The sequence below is a fragment of the Mastomys coucha genome, unplaced genomic scaffold, assembly GCF_008632895.1.
Source record: "Mastomys coucha isolate ucsf_1 unplaced genomic scaffold, UCSF_Mcou_1 pScaffold13, whole genome shotgun sequence".
NCBI lineage: Eukaryota > Metazoa > Chordata > Mammalia > Rodentia > Muridae > Mastomys > Mastomys coucha.
In genome coordinates, this window is record NW_022196895.1 from 24777828 (window position 1) to 24798630 (window position 20803).

A 20803-nucleotide genomic window follows, 5' to 3' on the forward strand; every position below is an offset into this window, starting at 1 on the left:
ATTCAGTGACTTAAGTTTGCAAAGACCCGTCCCCCAAAAAAGAAAGCAAAAAGAAGAAGGAGAAAGAGAAGAAGGAAGAAGACAGAAGACAGAAAGAGGAAAAAACACCATAGATTTAACACCAGATCTGTCAAAATCTTATTTCAGATAGAGATAGAAAATATCTATTATAAACTTTGAACACAATATCAAACAACACCATACCAAAGCAATCTTGAGAAAAGAACAGAATTTAAGATAAACTACAGAATCAGAGTAATCAAAACAGTGTGGTAATGACATGAAGACATGTTTGTAGATCACAAGAGTAGATCAGACCAGCAGTCACATAATACTTCACACAGGGACAAATGACTCATCACAAGGGGAACAAGATTATTAGTTCAGGAAAGGTAAGTAAGGCGCCATGTAACTTGAGGGAAAGCAGATAAGCATTGGTCAAAGAAAAGATTTGGACATGTTAGCATATAAAATTTATTTGAAGCAAGTCAGAATTTAAGGATAAGATGAATGAGACACTTAAGAGCTAGGGGAACATCCTGTGATCCAGGAGGGGATGACTGTTCCTCCACTAGGGTATCAAAAGAAGAGACTAGGAAAGTGAATCTCCACAAATATCTAAAGAATGTGTGTGAAAGACCTCCAATGAGGGAACAGAACACTAGAATATATGTTTCCAAAACTGCAAATCTGCACCCAAAAGAAAACGTGGTCCTCTGTTTTAATCACCACACAGGAGGATACCGTTTCAGATACAGCAGGATCAGTAACTCATATACACACACACAGATACACACACACACACACACACATATACACACAAACACATACACGCACACACAGACACATACAATGGGAGAATGGGGGAATGAGAATGAATGACATGTTCTGAGCAGTAAATGAAGAATCTAAAAATTCTACTGTGATTAATAGGTACATGTGAGCTGAAGTTAATATCCCATTTATGTCTTTTCTAGAAAAGACAAAATATAGACTATTACTAAAGCTTCTTTCAACAAAGAAGTGATACAGCTAACCATAGTGTGTGCGTGGGCAAGTGTCACTCAGCATGGTGAAGGAGTTAGAATTGCACACTAGGTGACATCCTTGGCAGCATCCCAACTGAAGTGAGTTGGATGGAAAAGAAAATAGACAATGTGCTTCCACTTATGATCAAAGAAGAGATTCTACCATAATAAATACAACACCTGTGAGGAAGGAGAAGAAATGGAATGGGATCCTTCAGTGTTTAATGTTTTGAGAAAAGAGGCAGACTTTCAGATTCAGGTAGTGCTGATGGTTTTACAACATTGTGACTATATGTCATGTTATTGGAGTTGAAATATATTTAAAAAGAAATATACACATTTGGAAACTATAAGTTACATTAACCACATAGTAAGAAGTTACAATAATTTTGTGTCATTTGAATCTGTTCTTTAATGAATAAGAAGTAACTAGACAACGTTAATATCATTCCCACTATAAGACACAGAGGCTGATGACTTCCTAAAGCTTATGCTGTGACAAGATGAGGGATGGGGCAGAAGGCATTGTAGATTTGAATCCACAAACTTCACCCATTGAAGCAAGTTTTGATGGGATCTGTCAGATCTTCATGTGGCTAAGTAACTGGGTAAGTGAGAAAGTGTAATGGTAATGCGATCATGCCTTAGTATAGTTGGAACATTTTTGAGAACCAATAGCATTTTGCCAAATGCAGAGCAAACTCACTCTGAGCTTTAGATTTTAATTCAATATCTAAAGTAAAACTGATCAAGTTTCTTTGTTGTTGGTTCTACTTTTTTCTTTGGCAAGGTCTTTTTAGAGGTATTGTGGTTTCCACAGACTCAGTGCAAGTGTGCCTCAAGAAGGTGAGAGAGAGAAAATCCCATCTCCAAATTCCCTTTAATTACTTTTAGAACCTTCCAAATGGTCCTTTTATAAGGGACATCCATACCAATTCTTAAATGAATTGAGGTACACATTTATATGTCTGTACAATTTGTCTGTAATGATCAATTTTAACTGTAAACTTGACTAGAAGGAGGAAACCTCGGAAACCAGTCAAATATAGTCTGGGTGTGTACATGAGAGCTCAGTTCTGCATAATGGTTTAATGTAATGATGAAGGTAGCATTTACTGGACTATGGAAGGGGCAGCCTCTTTGAAAGAGACTACTAGAGGCTGGATCTTACCTTAGACCTTTCTCTTGTTGATGCTTGGCCTCTGTCTACCAGTGTATTGCTCTGCCCTGAGGTACCTTTCTCAATGAAGCCCTGTTCCTCTTTGCCTTTCTCCATAACATGTCCACCCTTTCTGTTCCTCCCCATGATGTTGTTCCCCACTGGGTCCTTTAAGATGATGTCATTGTGCCCTTCACCTATGGCACTCTGCACCAAGGTGGTCTCCTTCACAATTCCCTATTCCTCAACCATCTTGCCCATGAGGTTCTGCTATACTACACAAACATTGACCCAGCCTTTGAACACTGAATCATATGAAAGAAAATTAAACCTTGATCTCTTGAGTTCTTCTGTAAGGAATTCTGTGAAAGCTGCAAATGTTCTGAGTTATGCATACCTCCATCCAAGTGTCTGGCTACATTCCTGGAAGTATTTGTCTCCTAGGCTGCATTTCCTAAAATCATTAGCAACTTTTCAAAGCAATGTCTGTCGCAGTGGAGGCTATTTCCTCATTGTATAATAGGAAATGTGACTTCTTTCCTCTTCTAGAGAACAGGTATATGCCATTTCTGCCGTGCAGATGAGTCATACATCCTGTGCCATTTGATATTTCTCTCTCTTCTCCAGTTATGTGACTCAGATTCTTAATTAAATGATTTATCTTCACAGCAGCATTTATAAGACAAATATTTACATGTGTAGGAGAATGAAGTAGTGCAGGGTAAGAGGGACAACGAATCTCTTTGAGTCGGATATGGAAACATTCAACTAATCTCTTTTGAAGTTTGGTGGAGTTTCAATCTCCCCTTTAAATGTGGATTAAACAAGTTGTCAAAAAAGCATATGCTTTTATATAAAACATTCCAATTATAAGGAAGCTGAAAACAGTTTGAGGGTACTCACTGACTCCATCTGAGGGGAGCTGGCTTGCTCTGGCTTCTGGGGTGGGGGGACCCTTATCCATGCGTAAATGAAGATGTCACTGGAAGTGATGTACTGGGTTTGATGCTGAAGGTGTTGTAGAAGATTGAAGATAGGGCCTGCAATGAAAATTCACTTTGTTAAAAGACTAGTAAATTGGGTTCAGTGGACAACTTGGGAAATTTCCAGGTTTTGAGGCTTTTGATTAGTCATGGTGGCGCTGACTCAGTGTTTAGTAAAGGGTCTCTCCAGCAAATGCTTACTTGTAGTCCGATGGGTCAGAAGCTGACATATTATACCTCCTGTTTGTAAGCTTAAGCCTCCAGACTTCTGCACTCAAATTACATCATTCTATGTCACAGAGTGTTCTGAGTTTATGAGGTAGAGGAGGGAGGACAAAGAACTGCATCCTGTAATAAATGCTGCAGGAACTTGCCTTCTCCATGGGGTACATCCTAATTGCCAGTAACCCTGAGGGTGTCTCTTAAAGGTCTTGGGTTTGGAGTGATATTAGAGTTTAGCAAATGCTGAGGGAGTAATTGTTTTACTCATATAGCAGAAACATAATGGTGTAATTCTTTCTAAACTGCTGCCTTGGGGTATGTGAGACACTCATTTCATCATCCTGAAACTCAGTTGATTTGTTTATCAATAATATGCCTACCCTAGGTTTTTCTCAAATGTGTTTGTATGGGAAAATAAAATATGCATGGATATATGAAAATAATCTGATAAATTATGTATTGTCCTTTGTAGTGGACAGTGTTGAGAGGAGTAGCTGGGAACGACCTTGCAGGGTCTTAGCTCAACAATCCAGTAAATAAAGCGATCATATTCTCATTTACAGAGAGGAAATAAAGACTGAGACTCATAGCAGCTTGTCCTGGATTGCTGTGCTAGTTCTTGGTACAAAATGACCTAGAGCTCTGTTGTTTGTATTTGTGATCCTTCCTCTATGCTGTCATTTGCCATTAACAATGAAATGACACCTTTCTTAGAACCCTTACTTCTAGTATAGTGAATATCAAAATCCTTCTTTTTTGATTCATCATTATGCCAAATAGATTGGTGTACAAAGAATAAAATTGGATGATCTGCAAGTCAGAAAGTATTCAATTAGATCCTGTATTGCTCTTTTGCTCTGTGATACAATGTAGTCCCATTAAATGAGTCATTAATCCAGAAGGAATTAGAGCCTAGAATTCTAAGTTACACTCTGAAATTGACTGCCATATCGAAACTCTGCTGAAATTGTTCAAGTGATTTACAAATCATACACTTATATGCAAACTGGAAAGGGCTATCTCTGGTCTGTGAGTATTAAATGGTTACCTGTAGTTCTTCAGCAGTTTGCTAGATATCCGGTTGCTGTGAGGACAGCAGATCTATTCCTGTGACTCAGTGTACTAAAATCTTCTCTGTAGTGCGACTATGATGAGCTTAGCCTTTCATGAACACTCAGTCCTATAAGAAATAATAGCCTCATTGCCTACAGTCACTTACAAGGAACTACTTTCTTCCATGAATTTTACCATTAGGGATATATCCTATTTACCTTTTCTGGAAGATGATGTTACCTTGGCTCTCACTGTTGCCATGCAATAATTTCATTGAATAGTCTTCTGAGTATTCTCCCTTAATGCAGACGCATTTTATATACTCTTCGTAGCTCTGAGAAATTCTTTGCTGTATCCCTGGAGACCTCTCTTATGTTTCCATAGCATTATTACAGTCTTTGCAGAAGACCTGACACACAGATATATACAGACACACAGACACACACACACACACAGATATACACACACACGCACAAGTGTGTGTATCTGTGTATGTCTGTGTGTGTGTGTGTGTGTCTGTGTGTCTGTGTGTGTGTGTGTGTGTGTGTGTGTGTGTGTGTGTATGTGTGTATCTATGTGTGTCCCGGTCCCTATCATCTGACCATAAGAAAGCTTCTTGTAAGCTGATAAAGTATTAGTTCAATTTTGTAATCCATACATTCAAGCCAATGCAATGCCTGGATATAAACAAATTTTGACTCATGAATAAATGATTATCATCTGGGAATGAGTTGATCTAAGGTATCTTATGACTGAAGTGATATTATGACCAAAAAAAAAAAAAAATCACGTTTCTAAAAAAGGACTTTTTTAAAAAAAATGCCAAACTGTGTACCCTGATAATCAATAGACCATATCATATATTCTGATTAGACACAAAATTTCTTACAGGAAAATGTAGAATAATAAGAGCATATCATTGGTAGTTTACTGGATGATACCCAAACAGGTTCTAGTGGAGAAATTCAGGCTACCTGTTTTCTCATCTTGACTGAGTCGTCCACGTGGCCCTAAGGATCTCAGTACTATGAGAATCACAATCACAGATTCCAGCCTGCCCTGAATCTGTGCAGTTCTATGACTTGCTGGTAAAAAACGTATCATCTTACTACCCAGTGGACATTTTCTTGATTTACTATATCTTTATAACTTGAGTCTTAGAGTTTATAGCAGGTCTTAAAATACTATTTCAAGACATACTGGGACACTAGAGAACATGGCCTTTAGGGATTCAAACTGAAGTCAACCTATTGGTCTTTATTGGTACTTAGTATGAACACTATAACGTTTTAAGCATAGTGAACAATGCAAAAATAATACAAAGGACAGTCATAAGTGCTCTAAAATATAACTGGTGAAGTTAAAAAAAAACAATGATGGAGAAAAAGGGAGAAGTTCTAGGATATTGGCCATGATAGATGTCTGTAAAAACACCCTGAAACATATGTGATATTGGGACATTAAGGATGTAGGGACAGTGATATCAGGAATTTAGATGGGGCACTGAAGACTGGAAGGAGTGAGGGAGAATTAGAAATAACAACTTCCAGCCAATCTTGGACCCTCATAAGTTGCACCATGCATTGAAGGGGCAGAGAAAGGTAGAATCAGATCACAGTATGGATGGAACTCTTCCCAAAGTGAGAATCTGTTCAAGAAAATGGGGACAAAACCAGGAATAAGACCTGTAGACATCTACAAACTGCATGGCATAGAGATGATATTGCAGAGTCTGAACAGAGTAGTGTGTAGTGATGAGAGCTGCTCTTCCAAAGTAATGGGCTAAAGAAGCCCAAAGATCAGAAGGGCAAGCTTTCCCCACCCTGAGTAGGTGAGCTGATCAATCAGATTATGTCCTCACTGAAGTAATATGAGTCAGGCTTGCATTTTTATTATCTAGCCAATGCATTGTCACTCTCATTAACTAGCCCATTTTCTGCTAGTGTCCACCTCAGCAAATCAATAAGCAAAGAACTCCATCTGTGGTAGAGCAAACCTACCAAAAAGCAGCAAACCTCTATATGAAGGCTACCACATTATGCCTTGTTTCTCTGGCTGGTTTTCTAGTTTCAAACCAAGGCCAGTTCTTGTCTGCTTTCTTTGTTCTGGAAGACCTTTCACTCAGCAAACAATACCTCATCCCAGGGAGAGGATTACATGGGTGAATGTGTTTTGTTTCTGTGTAGCCCAAATTTTAGGCTTTTATCTGAAAATTTGAAAGTAAAGGACATATTCATCTCCTCTAGCTAGAGCTATAGTAATGCTTTAACCCACTGAAATGTAGATTTATCTAAATTAGATTCAGTTAAATCCTCTCCTTTCTCATCCCTGTTAGAAAACACGCAGGCTTGCTTTCTAGTTGATGAAAGAGCTGAGATTTGAAGTGTAGCTCTTTATTCCCCCAGCTAGCAGTCTCTCCTCCTCAAAACAGCACACCCCACCACACTCTGTCATGCTCACCCATCCTTGACAGGGAGGTGGCCCAGACTCAATAGAGCAAGCATGGAGGGAGAGGTGGGCAGCTTAGAGCTGATATTAATGAGCTGCTTCCCTGGGACCCCATGTAGGTTTAGCAGTGATTTTTTTTTCTCAAATGTGGTATGATCGAGAATTTGTAGAAGTTTATTCTTAGCTCTTTCCCTTGGCTTCTGCAACATGTTAACAGCTTGTGCATTTTGTAATGCCTTTTTCTCATTGCCATGGTAACCATTAAAACTTAAGGTATATGTGACTGGAGATCTGGCCCAGGCATTGGTTACTGGCATACTAGAAAACAGTACAAATGGAACTACACCTGGCAGCTTCTTGTTACAGGTGTGTCTAGCTGAGGGTTGATATGTAAAATTTTTGGATAGCAAATTATTAGGCAATGGCTATTCTTTTCAGAAAGATGAAGCAGTGGAATCTTTTTATCAAGCAAATTCTTTGGTCAGGCTCAAACTGAATTACTTCATAATTTGCAGGATTTTTTCTTGGAAACTCAGCCCTGAATTATTGGAACATAAAAAAGGGTTATAAATTTACTTGTCGACCTAAATGCTACCTAGATCTATCCTTATTTTTGTTTGTTTTTGTTTGTTTATGTTAAATGGTGAATGACTGGCTATGCCAAGATGCCATCGTAGTTGATTACCTCTTAACAAATTTAGTTGAAGTTAAGCAAATCCAGTTATGGATAATCAGCCAAAGATTACACAAACAAGCTAAAGAGCCCGGCAGGAACAGCAGAAAGACAGGAACATGAAAACTGCGGTTCCGCAAAGGTTGCTGACTGCTCGCCAGAGCTTAGTTCTAGTCTATTTCTGTTTTACTGTTTCAGGACAGCTTGTTCTTCCTAGTATCAATGTTGTGCTGTCGGAGGAGTTTGTGTGCAGTTTGTAGGAGGAGTGTAAATCTATGAAGAAGTTCAGATTTGAATAAAGGTTTCTATGTCCAGAAAGATCATGTGAAAAAATTAAATAGGAATAAAATAGTAGTCATGACGTGACCAATTCTTGTGTGAGGAAGGAGACCGGTGAGCTTGACCACCATGAGGTTCTGAGGGCAGTGCTTGCAGTCTCTGTTACTGAGAAGAGAATCAGCTGACTGCACTGTCATACCAGGAGCAAGATGCTCCTCGATGGGTTACCTTCTTTGTATGACTCATGGGAATAATTAATGTGATTATTCAGTGGAGGGTGGTGTGCATAGTTAATGGAGAAACTCTTAAACCTCAGCTGAAGATGATACTCTGTGAAAACTATTGAAATTCCTTAGAAGTATGCAAATCTTTCCATGTAGTTCATATGCAAGTGACAGCCACTCCCTGTCTAACGTCAAGATAACGGATTTGCACTGAGCTCCTGACAGGGTTTGATTCAATAAAATATTTAAAGCAGGAGAAAAAATGGGCTCCAAAATACAGGAATATGATGAAAACTGACATGGCAAGAACAGCATACAAACCACAGAATTCTGTTTGCTAATGAAGTCACTCAGATGCAGCGTTTCTTCCCCTCTTTGCTCTTTCTGCCACAGTTGTTAAATCTAGAGTCCTGGCTCAAAGACAAAACAACAAACACACTCGTTGTCCCTCTGGGGACATTGTGTGTGGATGAGACACCATTTCCACTGTTGCCTTTCACAGAGATGGCCTCCCAGTCAGGCCAGTAGGTTTCCATTCTCAGGTGCTGGCAGGTATTTCCTTAATCAGAATTCTTACTCATGTGAGACACCGAAGCACAGCTCTGTATGAAAGTCTGCCTTGATTCTGAAATTGGCAGAGACACCCTTTGCTTGTTACTTCTATCAGATGAAGAGTGAATTCAGCAGTGCCCAAGTTTCCTTAAGTGACCATGGCACTTCTGTCTGGCCAATACCCATAGCCACAGAGCATTGAACCTAGCCATACAACAGAAAATGTCTACTTACCAGTGCCCGGTTAGTTAAAGAAATGCTGATAATATGGATCTGGATGAGGCAAAGCTGTAGAGTTGAACGGGCATGGAACAGCTGGCCAGAGGTGCAGTTCTGACATATTTTTTTTTTTTTTAGTGAAGAAACACAGCATCCACTTAGAGACAAATTCCCCACACTGCACAAACCCAAACACACAGATACAGCATACACATAGACACACACTAAACACACAGCAAACATCTAGACAAACAACACAAGACTAGACAATAATAAATATACAACACACACCTAGGCACATACTATACACACGGCACACATGTAGACATATACAGCATACACTTAGACATGTACTGTGAACACACAGTATCCAACAAGACATGTACTACACACACATAGTTAGACAAACTCATATTACACACAGCACATGCAGAACATCCCTAGAGACACATACCATACTACTAAATATACACACTACATTACACACACATAGACACATATATTATACTACACATACAGCACATATTTAGACACATTATACACAAAGAGCACATATTTAGATACACACTAACACATACAACAATTGCACATCTACAAATTCATCAGTACACTATACACACAGAGTAGACATTTAGATACATATATACCATACATATATACCATATTATACACACATACATACACAAGCACACAAGACACACATACATTCATATATGGCATGCTATATACAACAGAAAACCACATTCACTTTGCACACATATATAGTACACAGAATCCACAATACAATATTGAGACTATTCATCTCACTACATATTCTACACAACACCACATATAACACACATGCCAATGTACACATATACATTACATATTCCCATGCATATGTACATTTCACTTCATATACACCACACATAACATTTGCCTGAATATACAAGAAAACTCATCACACACACACACACACACACACACACACACACATACTCACTCACTCACACACACTCACTCACACACACACTATAATGAGATTCACAGAATGCGTGCCCTTCTATTTATTTATTTATTTATTTATTTATTTATTTATTTATTTATTTTCTCTGGAGCATGGGAACCTACTGATTTCTCTTCTCAGTCCAGTGTTTATTTTCATGATGTTACCTCTGCCATTAGAAGGATGGAGTATAAAACTACAAGCTTCATCTGCCTCTAGTCTCAGTGGGAGAAGTCTATTATCAGTCAGAAGCAGTCTGTGTCAAATAAAAATGCACAGAGGTCTCACAATGTTTGGGGACACCTGTGACTACTGGGGTAAGAACAACCTCTGTTGAGTGGGCACAAGTGCCTCCCATGTCCTTTCTACAGGGCTTTTCCAAGTCATCTGTCCTTTGCAAAGTTATTGATAGATATAAGAAAATAGGTAAGTTGCTATTCCGATTTCATACCCAAATTTGCTGCTGTCAGTAGCCAAAACAGAGTTTCAGTAGTGATATCATTTGCAAAGTCCCGCTTTAGACACAGAGGGTCCTCAAATTCCTACCCCTAACGTGCATACACCCCCTGCCCCTTGGGCATGTGAAGAACTTGAGCATCTATAATTTCTACTTGGTACTTCTCAAACGTAGAGGAACATATCACAGAATGTGGGGCAGGGGGATCTCATGCATTCTACATCTCACTTGTAGTGGAACATGTTACAGAATGCTGGGGGCAAAGCTCATGCACTTCCCATGTGGCATGAAATGTGGGTGACTTGCAGGAACAGAATGAGATCTCGGGGTAGTGGGCAGCTGAGAGATGTGGGGCCTTCAGTCACAGTACTGCAGAAGAGTGGAACCTGCCAGCAATTAGGGAGGTTTGAAGTGGATTCATGTCTTCAGATAAGAATCATAGTCTCAGCTGACAACTGGATTAACATCTTAGAAGATTCTAAGCAGGGACTTCAGGTAGCCTATCCTAAGATGGTTCCAAAAGTAGTACTGGACGTGTGTTATTTAAGCTCTTGCATATAGTGTGCATTATACAGTAAGGCTAAACAATGGTATCACCCATTCTAGAGTCCTTTGTTTATATAATCAAGTGTCACTTATCTGACAAAGATAAAGATGCTCCAGTCACCAACTACACAAATATTTCGATCAAAAGGAATCTGTAACCAAGTTCACTAGCTGAGAATCTTCTTTTGGTGTATGAGGAACTCAATTAAGACCCACACTTCAGATCAAGGCTCATCTCTCCATACTGCAACACACTGAGTGCATACTCCTGTCCGTCAGTAGAAGGCCATGCTGCACACTGGTGTTTATTTGGTAATGAGTTGCATCAGATGCTTTAAGGGAGGGTGTTAAATCTCTTATAATGGATATAACTGTGTAAGACTGCCAGTGGGGACATTTCCTCCTGACCTCAGCTGGTGATCACATTGTGCCCTGAAGCGTTAGAACAGATAGGCCTTATAATTTTATCTAAGCTAGCAGAGCAGCAGCTGCTGTCCTTGAAGCTTGCTATCTGATTAAATCCCCAAATTAGACATCACGTTTTTGTTACCTAAATTCTGTCATGGTAGTAAAATTTGATAGTGTAGGTTCCTCACTTTCCCCTCTGCAACAATAGAGGTTTCTTCAGTAGAACACAGACCCCCTCAGTGCCCACAGGTTACTCAGACACTTTATTAGAATTTGGGAGTTTGCAATCTTCCTAATGCAAGGAAGGGAAGAGGAAGGCCAATTCAGCTGCAATTGCTGTACTTACCTCCAGGGACACATCTCACAGATTGCCATGAAAATAAATCGGAGAGTTTACAATTTCGCATCATTGCCTACCCTGTACTGTTTCCCAGACAAAAGCAGATCTCATCCACCACTGTCACAAACCAAAATCCCAAGAAAACCTGCCAGCGCTTCTGTCCATTTTCTGAAGAAAACCACCTTAACACCAGTACAGGCTACAACCTTTCGGGTAAGTGTGTTGGGCATTCTGGGCTTCATGGAAAATGATTCATTATTTATTACTTTGTTTCTTCCAAATCGTCTTCCTTGTTTCTTCAGGGAAGGAGCTGTTTGCCTCCAGTATCCAGAAGGAAAGCTTTCAACTGCAGCCTGCTGCAAATTCCTCCCTAACAGTCAACCAGCAATTAGAACTGTTTGTTACAGTGACAGCCAGAGGAGCATTTCAAGCAACAAGGCAGAAGCCTGGGGAGCCAGAACAAGGGCTGGTTCATTTGAAGGGGACTATCGCCACACAGCAGCTAATCCTGGGATAGCAGGCAATTTGGGGAGCACGGCTGCTTGCGACTTTGGAGAAAGACCTGATCTTGATTATTCCTGGGAGGAAAGAAACTAGGAAGCCCTATTTGGGGTGTTCAGAAAGAGAGTATGCACATTCTATCTCAATAGCTGAATATTCTAACCTGATATGAAATGCAAAGAAATAAATTGGTAACTTTACTTGTTAATGTTGGATTTGAGGCAGAATTGCAGGGTCGAGAATATATCTCACAATAAGAACCTTGCAATAGAGTCCTGTTTATATGACATAAAGAGCATATTTAAAATAATATCTCTGTCATCTTTGTAATGTGGTCTTTTGATTTTTGACAAATTGTATTTGAGTTTAATATCTTAGTCAGAAATGTTTTGTTTGTTGTGACACTTTTCTCCCTACTCTTTCTGTTTCTTGTTTTTTCCTTCTATTCTTCTAGTATACACTTTTCAAATTTATAACTGGATTCTGTTCTTGATTTCAGCAATTAAGAAGAAAAAAAGTGTTCCTCCTGACTTGTACCTTGTCTTTAGAGGCTATATGTTCTTCTCAAATATAGCAAGAATCCCACACCTTTCCATTGAAGGCCACAGAGAAGCTGTGAAATTCTGCAGGGTTTTTGATGTTCTCAATGAGAAGTATTTTTCCTCCTTTGTTCCAGAGCCATTATTTAGTTGAGATTCAATAAATAGCCAAGTGCAGATAGGTCTTAGACATTGCATTGAATAAGCAGTTTGCTAGATATTTTGTGTTCACATATTTAAATATATTATGTTTTCAATTCTCTAATAAGAAGAGCCAGGTTACCAAGCAGGACTGTAAATAGGCATTCTCTCAGAGGGATGACACAAGGCTGGGCGGTTTGCATATGTTGTTAGGCATATTTCTGTACAGCTTCCAGTGTGTTCTCAGTAGCAGATACTTCAAATGCAAAAAACAAAACAAACAAACAAACAAACAAAAAAACAAAGAAAAATAGTATTTTTCCTCTTTGTTTTGCTATGAATGCCCCCCGACCCATTTATTTTGCAAGTATACAACCAGTCTTCAACAGTTCTTTCCCATTTCAGAGGTGAACCCACGCTTGACTGGAGACATAGAAGATCAATTTGTTGCATCATACTTCAACATTAAATGCGGCTTAAAATATAATTGTTGGTCCATGCATTTGCAGCTCTTAGGAAGTGTTCTAGCACCTCAGAACTGAGAGTGTGGGTATTGGTGATAAGCCAAGGCATGTACCTTAAACTAAAGCTAACCAATATTTTCAGGCTGAGAAATATATAGCTCCAAGAAAGAAAGATGGGGAGGAGGAAGAACAAAAGAAAGAAAAGGAAAACACAAAAAAGACAGCTTTGTCATTCTAAACACTAATCAATTTGGGAAATTACAAAAAAAAAATCTTTACATGTAAATTATTTTTCTTTATTCTTATCCATATTTAAACAGCTCCACAACCCTGCTCCCCTTTCCTCAGAGAGCATTCTGAACACTGCTTTGGAGGAAGAGCATCCAGGGCAAGTGGCTTCTGGTTCCTTTTTTGAGGGATATTTGGTTACCAGCACCCTGTTCTGAAAGAAAGCCATGAATGATTGCATGGTGAGCACAGGGTCTAAGTCACTGCGAGCAGAGTGAATAACCCTTTTCACATTCCTTTAGAATCAAGCTTGCAAATTCTGCTTGTCCTCTCCCATTATCATCTTTGAGGGATTCTCTTAAACAAAACATAAACAAATAATCTTAGCAGCTTCATAAATTGAGAGGAGCCGAGACATTATGAAGCTGATCCTATGGTAATTTAATTCTGTGCAGTCACAATGGTTCCTTCGATGGAGAAGAGAAGATACCTTTATATTAAATGTGGCAGTTGCCTGGTAATAAGATCCTCTTTGGAGGTATGGTAGAATTACTGGATTTATGCGCTTCCTGCCCCAAAGCAGAGTGGCTAGGATCTCCCATGACAAAACATACATGCCAAAGAGTCTTGACTTTTCTGGTTAATAGAAGTGTTTCATAGCAGACTGGAAGCAAAGAATGCTGGAAGGAACCAGGGTATAATTCAAGGAAGTAAGGACATATGAACCTGCTTTACCAATATATCACTTTGGGATCTCTAATTCTCTGTAGCCCCCATGAAGTTGAGGTTTGCAGGTAGGGTAAGGGACACAGTTCTGTTTATAATGAGGATTTGTAGGATAATGTTGTCAGCACCACATATTCCTATTTAAAGTACCCATTTGTAACAGCTCTTCAGACAACATGCAAATAGCCTTAGTATTTCTCTGCACTTCTGCCTCACCCATCATGTACATGGTTATGACACATAGCCACTGTATGGAATGTTGAGCACAAGAATATGTTTATATCCCAAGCCTTTGGATTACTTCATCTCCAGGAGGGAAGGGCATTCTATTACCATTAGATCCTATCCTATGTACTTTCACCTCAGTCTTATTAGCTTTTCTTGAGAGAATTCAAATTGGCCTGGATGTTCTGTGACACAACTCATGAGTAAGCAACATAAAATGAAAACCTTAACTACTCAAGGAGTAGTCAAGGAGAATGACGAAAACCTACAAGCTAAAATTGCCTTGAAGAGTGCTTGCCAGATATTTAATGCACACCGGAAATCCAAGACTTTGGAATCTAAAGCAGCATGTGCTACACAGGATTACCTAAGTTTCACAAACCAAAGCTAAGGAAGGATCCCACAAAGAGTACTGACATGAATGTCTGTAATCCATAAGGTCATAGACTCAACCTCATAACCAGAGTAAGTAAATAAATAAGACAAAACAAACAAGCAAAACCAAACCAAAACAAAACAAAAAAACAAGAAACAAACTCCACTAACTTGAAAGAGAATACCTCAGACAAGACAAAAATCCCATAAGTAAGTTCAATAAAATTAAATTAAAAAAAAAACTCAATGAGGACATGGTTGCTTCTATGACTGTTAGAGAATGTTGCTTATAGATATGAGGTAGAGCACACCCAGAGGCATCTGGAAGGGTTCATACTGAACTGTGCCATGAAGAAGAACAACAACAGAAGAAGAGAAGAAGATAGGGACCAGAAGCCAAGAGGACAAGAGTGAGCCAGGAGAACAAGAGACCTAAAATTTTCAAAATGACTGGGTTATATAGGCGAGTCTCTAGGCTGGTGAGTTTAAGGTACTTGGTGTGGTGGAAAGTGCTGGAAGGATCCCAAGCCCCTGGGAGATGCTGAGAGAGATGGGAGGAGCCTTCAGTACTGAGGAGCTCTGGAAAAGCTAGGAGGAGTCAAAGGTACTGAGTGGTACTGGAAGAGATAGGAGTAGCCTTAGGTACTGAGTAATGCTGGGAGAACTGGGAGGAGCCACAGATACTGAGTGGTGCTGGGAGGAGCCCCAAGTGTTCAATGATACTATAAGAACTGGGAGGAGCCAAGGTACTTAGAAGTATTGGATGAACTGGCCAGCATCTTCTTTCATATGCTAATATGCACTTCAGGTTTATTAGCACCTGCATAGCTAGGTATATATGCATCTTTTCAGATTTATGTTTTGAAGAGGGAAACATTGCTCCCCACTTGGAATGTTTGACAAGACATCTCACCTGTGATTCCAACTAATTTTTATAGAAAATTGGTCCTGCACAGAGCATCGGGCCCTGAATGTCAGGGCAGGAGAGCTAGAGCCTATGTCATATGCCTCATACTACCTGGTACTATGGCTTCAAGCTGAACTGACAGATTTAGTCTCTATGATTAACTGTACCCTGTGCCGCGCCGGTCACCCTGACCAGCCGGGAAGAAAGGCTAGCACACCAGTTCCTTCCAGCAACAGTTTACTCAGGAGCTGTTAGTTATATGAGAATCAAGGGTGTGCCCCCAAATGGTCCGTGAGTGCTGCTTAAATACCCTTCGTAGGACTGCCCATGAGCCCATACCACGTCTTGCACTATCATTGGTACAGAGTCATGACAAAAGATCAGGCCACTGGCAGGTGCAACTCTCTTGCCAAATAAGGACTTGTTTACTCCTTAGCAGAAGAATGGCAGGCGCCATCTTTAAGGCGCGGCAGCAGCGCTCCACAGCACACATGTGCACACACTGTACATGAGAGACTACAAGGTAGATAGACTCACTGCTAACCAGAGAGGGTCCATAGCTAAATATTAAAGGTGCTAGACTTCCAAGATGCCAGACTTCTTTCTCACCTTTCTGACTCAAGACAAATGACTGGTGACTTATAGCAAAGGACTTGTAGCCTTTTGTCTGCCACCAGCCTGACCCCCATGCTCATGGAACTGCTCAACAAGTAAAAAGAGGAAAAGCTCTGGCCAATCAACCATCCTACTGTTCTTTAAACTGATCAACCATAATTTAGGAATGGAAAAACTCTTCTTAGTCCTTTAGAAATGTTAAACCCTTGAGCAGAGACTAGATTTTGGGGGCTTTTTTTCAACTGCTGATTCTGTCTGCTGCTGTCTGTGGTACCTGCTGTGCTTGGTGCTTTTCCTCTTTTAGATCTCTCCCTGGCAGCAGAATGAACCTAGTCAAGACCCTGTAGACTTTAATTGAAAATATTTTGTTTTAAATTAGCACCTCAGTTAACCATTCATCCTGGGATTCTTCTAGACCTAAGAGAAATGAAAAAAAAAAAATCTTTTCTGATTGAAAGAAAGAATGATATGGATTGAGCCACTTCTACAAGGGCATAGACACAAAATCTCCGCATTGCCCATTTGGTCTTAGGAGTTTACAGACCAAGAGGAATCCTGGATGCTCCTATCGATTCTCAGCCCTTTGATTCTCCCTGCTGCCCTCCCCTCCCTTTGGTACTTTTCTTTGTATTGTACTTATGTTAATAAAATCAGAATATTCTTTCCTTTCATTGTTTCTGCAGAACTTTGTTGAAAACAAGACTACAGAGACAACAGCTCTACCATGAGGTCAGAGCACCAAGATTTCCCAAATCCCCCGGCCTGCAATACCCACACACCTGCAGATCTATTCTCCACAGTACACTCTCTGTAGCAATCTGCAGTTTCTGACTTTACACGAGTAGAAGGAAGCTCACCACCCAGAAGAGATGATGGCTGTGGGGCACAGGCCATGAAAGAAAAGCAAAGGCCAACCCATGTCCTCAGGCTTTGTCAGAACTATAAGGAACCAGGAGGCACAGACACAGGGAGATTTGTTAGTGTAGAAGAGAAAGAACTATTAAAAGGAGGAGGGAAAGGAGCCAGGGAGATTATGTTAACTGTTTCCTCAAGTCACCCTTCATTTCCTTTTGCAGGCCTTCCATCCTCAGTGAACTGTAGCTGATCACATTCTTCAGGTGGCTGAAATTTTTCGGATATGCCCCTGCTGCTGATTGCAGTTCAACCCAGGGTTGTAAGCTTAATTGGCTTTATACCGTATAATACAATGTTGTACTTGTATATGTAGTTAGTGTTGACATCCATACAAATGTGCTCATGTGCACACTCATGCATGCACATAACTATGCTCCCAAAACACAGACTTATTTTGCCAGATATCGAGGATGAGGATCAATAAAATATGAGTCAGTTGTTTTAGCAGATTCCATATTACTCTTCTCCAGATAAAGAAAATCTGTCACAGATGACAGCTAAGTGGATCAATAATCACACAACTACTCCAAAGTGAAAGGGCTTGTATTCAGTCTTTTGATCCTATATTCCATTTTTTTCAAATACATCAGTCTGCCTTTGATATTATCTTACCTGATTATCAAGGATCCCATTCATATCTTTATTTCCCTATGATGTCTTTCTGAATACATCACTTTGCACAATTCTCTTCTTTGAAGTATGTGATAATAGTAATGATAATTTTTCACATGATATATATCGAGAGTCTTTTTCAGTGTACAACGTGGTGATGTATAATTAATTATAAAATTTTGTATTAAAATATTTATTACTAACCATGGAACTGCATTTTTTGTTCATTCAAATAATTATGTTTCTGAAAATGTGTTATAAACTTTGGAAGGCAAAAAGTATCTTCCACATGCCCTCTTTGTCCCTGCAGCTTCTAAGTGATATTTATCCACACTGAGGCTAGTGAGGCACATAGTTCCTGAGCAATTTAAGCCAGCTATGAGTCACAGCAAGATAAATACAACTCAATAGCTATCCTGCTATCTGGTGTTGTTTGTGTGACTACTAAGTCTCAACTCAGAACATTCCTGATTCTCAAATGCTTAGAAAATTCCAATTTTTTTTCAACTCCCAGAACTCTCAATCTTCATTTGTGCCAGCTTTTTGGGAGGCCAAGGAAGGCTAATGTGGAAAATAACTTTCAGATCTATTTGTTCAGAACGGCTAATGTTGCATGTTGAGCCAAAACATAAACAACATTTCACCAGCCATACTGTAATAGATTATAAAATTGAGAATTACATTAACAATATAATCTAATAGGTGTTTCTGAGATAGGATGAACATGCATAATCACATTCTAGAGCATGCACTTGAAATTCCACCCACATGGACAATAATGGAAATGAGGATGAAGAGGTAAAGAACCCATCCTGAAGGAGCATCTGGACTTCTATTTCAGCCGATCTCACACTCTCAGTACCCTGCCTGTTTATAGGCAGCACTGAAATCTGAAAGAGTTCATCTCTGGCTATGATCTCTTAGCCTGTATAACAAAAGCCAAGGTCACACATCAAAGGTGACTACTAAAGTCTTCCTAGAATGGCTTTCATTTTCCTAAGGTAATGGCTCTGTCATTTTGTAATAATAGGTGGATTTTTTTTTGTTGTTGTTGTTGTTGTTACAAATATTTATTTATTTTTTTAAGTTTTATTGCACTATGATGAGAAAAGTTACATGATTTCAATTTATCTGAATTTGTTAAGATTTAAAAAACATATTTTAAGTAAATAGAATTAAATCACATTCTTGTTTTCCTTTTGTACCCCAACTCCTCCCAGAGATCCCCCTTCAATATCTACAATATCTTTTTCGTCATATCCTTTAAAATTTATAAAATACTATAACAATAAAAATGAGTATTATAAAAGTTGTTTGATATAAAACAACAATCAATTTAACAGTCTTATGTAGATGCTTGTCTATGACAATACTGAAAATACATACATTTTTCTCAATATAAATTTTAAATAACTCCAAACATATTAACTGTATATATTTCAAAATAATACATCACTACTAATATTTTCTTAAATGAACATAAATATATAAAGTGTTTTTGTTTGTTTGTTTTGTATTTAGTAGAGCTTAAAATCTTGGCTCTTACTGTGATAACTTGATACAAGAGTTGCAAAGGTCAAGCAAAGCATTCAGTCTCACTCTTCGTTGTTCTCTTACAAGTCCCCTCTCAATTTAATTATCTACATTTCTTTTGGGTATATAAATACTTTTTTTAAAAAAGGAAGCTGTTCTGAAAACAATAGTATAGTATAAAAACATGAAATATACAATACTACTAATAGAGAGGCTAAGATAGGAAAAGTAAGATCTCAAGACCATTATGTTCTACACAGCATGACACTGTCATGAACAAACAAGCTGAAAGTATATATGAATTGTATATTGGACCTATTTCTCCAATTACCAAATGAGAGAGACCATTGCATGGCAGTCAATAAATTTCTAATTCCTCATATTTTGGATTTCAATCAATTAGGATATGTTGGTGATATTAATTTTTATATTAAGATATTAAGAAGTAATTGTTACTTCCTGTAGTTTTTGTTGTAAGAGGTGGAATTAGGTTTGTATGAATTTGTTGAAAGATTACTTTCTTGCTTCTTCTAGGGTGTAGCTTTGCTCCTTATGTTGATATTGATGTTTTCCACTTATTATCCTTTGTAGGGCTGGATTTGTGGAAAGATACTGTGTAAATTTTGTTTTGTCATGGAAAATCTTGTTTTCTCCATCTATGGTAATTGAGAGTTTTGCTGGGTATAGCAGCCTTGGCTGGCATTTGTGTTCTTGTAGGGTCTGTATGACTTCTTCCCAGGATCTTCTAGCTTTCATAGTCTGGTGAGAAGTCTGGTGTAATTCTGATAGGCCTGCCTTTATATGTTACTTGACCTTTTTCCCTTACTGCTTTTAAAATTCTTTCTTTGTTTAGTGCATTTGGTGTTTTTCTTATTATGTGATGGGAGGAATTTCTTTTCTGGTCTAGTCTATTTGGAGTTCTGTAGGTTTCTTGTATGTTCATGGGCATCTCTTTCTTTAGGTTAGGGAAGTTTTCTTCTATAATTTTGTTGAAGATGTTTACTGGCTCACTACCTTGGGAATCTTCACTCTCTTCTATACCTATTATCCTTAGGTTTGGTCTTCTCATTGTGTCCTGGATTTTCTGGAAGTTTTGGGTTAGGACCTTTTTGCTTTTTGTATTTTCTTTCACTGTTGTGTTAATGTTTTCTATGGTGTCTTCTGCCCCTGAGATTCTCTCTTCTATCTCTTGTATTCTGTTGGTGATGCTTGCATCTACGACTCCTGATTTCTTTCCTAGGTTTTCTATCTCCAGGGTTATCCCTCTTTTTTATTTCTTTATTGTTTCTATTTTTAGATTCTAGATGGTTTTGCTCATTTCCTTCACCTGTTTGATTGTGTTTTCCTTTAGTTTGTTAAGGGATTTTTGTGTTTCCTCCTTTAGGGCTTCTAGCTATTTATCTGTGTTCTCCTGTATTTCTTTGAGTGTGCTATTTCTTTCTTTCT

At 38.8% G+C, this 20803-nt stretch overlaps 1 long non-coding RNA gene across 2 annotated transcripts in view; it reads right to left on the minus strand.

Annotated features, from left to right (window-relative positions):
* Positions 1-3489, minus strand: part of LOC116087569 — a 51322-nt gene extending 47833 nt beyond the window's left edge. For both annotated transcript variants that reach the window (XR_004117487.1, XR_004117486.1), the window contains exons 1-2: positions 3372-3489; positions 3091-3227 (exon numbers count right to left, since the gene is read on the minus strand). This is a non-coding gene — a long non-coding RNA (uncharacterized LOC116087569). The remainder of the gene's footprint in view (positions 1-3090; positions 3228-3371) is intronic.
* Positions 3490-20803: the final 17314 nt, after the last annotated feature.